This window comes from Leptonychotes weddellii, chromosome 15 (assembly GCF_054177405.1).
Source record: "Leptonychotes weddellii isolate Sample4059 chromosome 15, ASM5417740v2, whole genome shotgun sequence".
In the NCBI taxonomy this organism is placed as follows: domain Eukaryota; kingdom Metazoa; phylum Chordata; class Mammalia; order Carnivora; family Phocidae; genus Leptonychotes; species Leptonychotes weddellii.
The window spans coordinates 4,190,881-4,195,535 of NC_138383.1; the positions used below are offsets into that span (position 1 = coordinate 4,190,881).

The 4,655-nt window shown below is 57.8% G+C and overlaps 1 long non-coding RNA gene across 1 annotated transcript; it reads right to left on the reverse strand.

The window, feature by feature from the left end:
* Window positions 1–892: 892 nt before the first annotated feature.
* LOC145717217 (uncharacterized) lies at window positions 893–2,341 on the reverse strand. The gene is made up of 2 exons (XR_014140282.1): window positions 2,169–2,341; window positions 893–1,490 (listed from the first exon to the last, which is right to left on the reverse strand). It is a non-coding gene; the product is annotated as an uncharacterized LOC145717217 (long non-coding RNA).
* Window positions 2,342–4,655: the final 2,314 nt, after the last annotated feature.

Genomic DNA, 4,655 nt, shown 5'->3' on the forward strand with positions numbered 1-4,655 from the left:
GGTGCCTTTCGGGGAGGAGCATGGCAAGGTCAGGAAACAGCTGGGGGTGGTGAACGGGGGCTGTTCCAGGCAATGACACTGGGCAGCAGTGGTGCAGGGTGTGGAGGCAGAGACAGAGGAGGGGACGGGGATGGCGGGGATGGGGACGGGGAGGTGGGAGAGGTAGGGTAACGGCGGGAAGGCAGCTGACGGCCGCCTCCTCTGTAGGCTGGAGTTCATGTCGTGGTGAGTGTAACCAGCTTCCTGCAGGGGCCAAGCTCAGCAGATCATTTTTCTCCCCACTCTGGTGCCCCCACCACCCTTGTTAACCACTCACGCGCTTCACAGACTTCATTCATTGTCAGCACTAAGAACCACCTAATCTTTGCTCATCTAGACTCACTGTCACTTATTAAAATAACCAGACTGGCCTAAACCAAAACTTCAGTGTCACACCCCATTCAAAGCTCCTGTCTACACTCCTCCCCGCTCCCCACCTCTGGTCCTAAACCTTGCCCCCAGCGAACCCCACCTCCAGATTCTAGCATCCTCTCCAGCCTGCCCCGCATGCTTTCCCCTGCACTGATTCACTGAAGCCCCATCACATTCCCATCCACAGATGAGGAACGTAAGCACAGAGAGGTGAAGTGACCTGTTGAAGGTCACACAGCCACTCAGTGGATGAGCCTCAACTCCATCCCAGGCAGCACCCCTCTCTCTGGCTCTCCAATAACCCTCTGCTGGACTGTTCTGCAGGGATATGTCCAGCACCCTCTCCGAAATGTGCAGCCTTCATCCAAAACCCCAGAGCATCAGGGAGAGCACGCTGGACGTGCTGGAACCTAGTCTGAGGGAGCCAGGCAGCTCCTGACATGGGTGGGGTGAGGGAATAAAGGCTTGGTTATTCTCCGCCTTGATCTTTGCTTTTTAAGACTTATTCATAGGCCAGGCTTCCTGGAAATCGGTCCCTGGGCACCTCACCTCAGGGCACAGGCCCTGGTAGCTCACTTCTGTGCCCCGGGCCGGGCAGCATGCTGACCCGTCTAGCCAGCCAGCAGTGACTCAGCCCTTGGAAATTACAGGCTTCCGCAGAATGGTGGGTGCCTGTCGGGGAAGGCCGCCCATGGTGAAGGAGGGGGAGGCCGGGCAGAGCCGGCAACAATGTCAGAGGCCTGGGGGTGGGACCAGGGCCCCTGCCTGGGGAGCCACAGACAGGGCCCAGCAGGAAAGACGCGGGAGGGGGCAGCGAACAGGCCTGGGGGTGGGACCAGCCCTCCTGGCCCGGCCAGGTGCCCACGGAGAGAGAGAGACTGGCCCTGTGCAAAGACCCGGGCGTCTGAAACCTTCCAGCGCTCTGCATCGCTGCGCCTGGGGCCGGACTGGATGCTGGGCTCATGTTGTCCTGGCCCCGCCGAGCTCTTCCCAGGGCTGAGCCGGGTCCGACTCACCTGTGCGCCCCGTCCCACTCCCACCTTCCTCAGAGCACAGAGCCGGGTGCCGAAAGGCACTTTCTATGGAAAGAAATGGAAAAGAATTGGCCTCTTGCGGTGCCCCTTTCTTCTTGCCCTCACCCCCCACAGCGGCCCTGCGAGCCTCCCCCGCTGTCCCCACTGTGGTGGGGCAAGAAGGCGCGGGGGGCCTGACAGGTCCTGAAAGATAGCAGCCCCCTGCTCTGGAACAGAGACGCACACCGAGCTCCGAATTTCCTGGGCCTCCAGCGTGCAGCCGGAAGACAGCGGCCCAGGGCGCCCGCAGAGCCCTCTGGAGGTGTGCGGCCCCCGCCCCCGTTTGCTACCAAGTCACCAGGCTCGGCCCCGGGGCAGCAGGGAATGGCTGTCGGGGCGGGGAGGAAGGAGCTTCTGTCTCGGGAGGCCACCCCGAAAGGCTGGCACATCCATCCCTACAAACCCCTCCAATCGCAAGGGTGACCGGCAGCGGGGGGTGGCCGCGGCCCCGCCGTGGGGTCTGTTTTCCAGGCGTCTCTGCTGGGGCTTCTCCCCTCTCTCCGACTCTCAGCATCCCGTAGCTGGGCAGCAGTTGGCTGTCACCCTGCCCCCCGGGCCGATGCCCTGCAGTGGGGCCGCCGTGGGGGCCGCCGCTCCTGACCGCCCTGGCCGTGGGGCTATGACAGGAGCCGGCTGGCCCCGCAGTCCAGCCCGGACCTCACGGCTCCGGCGTGAGGCACTTACCCTGCTTTTCACAGGGGCCTGTGTTCACAGCTTTCTTTCAGTCACTCAATCACATAATGAGGGACTTCGAGTCTGGAAAAGATGGTGTCGACACGTCTCTTCTCGCCCCTCTGTGCTAAGAACAGCTACAGGCCCTGGGGATGATGCAAGAGGCAACCCAAAGGGGATCCTGAAGAGCAGAGGGAGAAGGTGAGGTGGTTGGGACCCCAAGACCGAGTCAGGAACAATTAGCCGCAAGGCATCGTAGGACCCCCCTGCAGCTCCCGCACCCCCAGACCGAGGAACGCACATCCCAAGCCCCGACCCAGCAACGGAAGGCTGCCAAGTAGGCTCATTCTCTCCTGGACCGAGCGAGAGGCTCACAAAACACCAGGCCTGCCAGGCAGAACTAGTCAGGGGAAGGACTGGGGGGGCCCGACAATAAGTGGCCAGGCAAGGGCTTCCCTTACTCACGGAGAGACACCCAGGGCCAAGGGAAGGCCCCCCACCAGAAGCACAGGCCCAGCGGTGCTCTCTGCCCCCGCGAGCTGGAGGTCCCCTCCCATGGAGCGGCACCAGGCGGCCGGGCCTTCTGTCCCCGCAGCAGCACCTGGCCTGACGCCTGGCTCTGAGTCAGCCCGGGACTGGGAGTGCGGCCCATAAAGGTGCTGAAGGAAACAGAGCTCTGAACTGTGAGCCTTAAATCTGGCAGAAGTACCCTTCAGGAACAACGGGGAAATAAAGACATCCTCTGATGGAAGAAAATGAAAGGAATTTTTGTGAGCAGACATATCCTTAAAGAATGGCTTAGAGGAAGTTCTTCATCCAGAAGGGAAATAATAAAAGAAGGAATCTTGAGCATCAGGAAGGAATCAGGAATAATGGAAAGAGCAGAAATGCGTTATGTACAACAGACTTTCCTCCCCTCGAGTTTTCTGAATTGGGTGTGGTGGGACAAAAGTTATAGGGCCGTCTGATACTCCAGACATTTAAAACAGGGGAGGGTAACGGGACCCCCATGGATGGAGTTGCGTGGGTAAGTTTCCACGTGAAATGCTAGAGCACCAATGTCAGCATTTGGTGATACGTTCTGTGTGTGGCCGTACCCAAGTTTGTACGGAAACATACACAAAACTCTCAGAAACATCATAAAACCTCAACACGGGGTCCTAAAACATTGCCACAGGTGGGCAAAGAAAGAGAAGCAGAGGAAGGAGAAGCTGACACACAGAAAACATACCCCCAAACCCTCACATACTAAAACGGCGGCCTTACGTGGTCTCGATCCGCTCACGAAAGGCAGAGACTGTCAGAGTGGAAAAAACGGGACCCAACCAGATGCTGCTTACAACACTCACTTCAAACCCAATGACACTGGCGGACTGAAAGGAAGAAGAATGGAAAAAAGACATGCCATGCCAATGATTTTTTTTTTAAAGCGTGAGTGGCTATATTCATATGAAATAAAGTCTGCTTCAGAGCAGAGAAAATTACCAGAGACAAAGAGGGACGTTACATGGTGATAAAAAGATTAATTCACCAGAGACTTGGTAATCCCAAATCCGTGTGCGCACCAAGCAGCAGAGCCTCAAGATGCACGAAGCAGAAAACTAGCCGAGCTGAAAGGAGAAATGGACCCACAGGTACATCTGGGGACTTCAACACCTCCCTGCACCCCCCACCCCGGCCCCACCAGCAACTGATGGAATAACTGGACCCAAAACAGGCAAGGACATGAGTGAGGATCTGATGGCCCAATTCACCCCGGGATCCCGCCCACAGATCCAGAAGACGCCACCTGACAGGAGAAGACACATTTTTTTTTTTTAAGATTTTATTTATTTATTTGAGAGAGAGAGAGAGAACACAAGCAGGGGGAGCAGCAGAGGGAGAGGGCGAAGCAGGCTCCCCGCTGAGCACAGAGCCCGACGCGGGGCTCGATCCCAGGACCCCGGGATCATGACCTGAGCCGAAGGCAGACGCTTAACCGACTGAGCCACCCAGGTGCCCCAGGGAACCTACTTTTATCAAGTGCCCAGGGAACATTCACCAAGATCCACCTGTCCTGAGCCACCAAATAAACCTCAACACGTTCTTTGCCACTGAAATCACACAGAACGCGTTCTCTGACCATAATAGTATCAAACTGAAAATCAACGACAGAGAGACAAGGGGAAAATCTCTAAACACTTGCAAGTTAAACAACACACTTCTAGATAATCCAGGGTCAAAGAGGAAGTCTTGAAGGAAATGTAAGCACGGAGCCGAGGGAAAATAAATCTGTGGCGTGCAGAAGCGTGCGGGGGGCAGCTGGGTGGGCGTCCAGGGGGCACTGCACGCGCACGAGGAGGAGACCTCCCGTCAAGTAGAGACGCGGGCGCATGTGGCGCGGGGCACAGAGGGGAGCGTGGTGACGGCCTCCCTGCCCCAGCGGCTTCCAGCCCGGATGGACACAGAAGCAGGGACACAAAGACCACACATGCAGTGCGGTCGGGGGCTTCCGCCGGG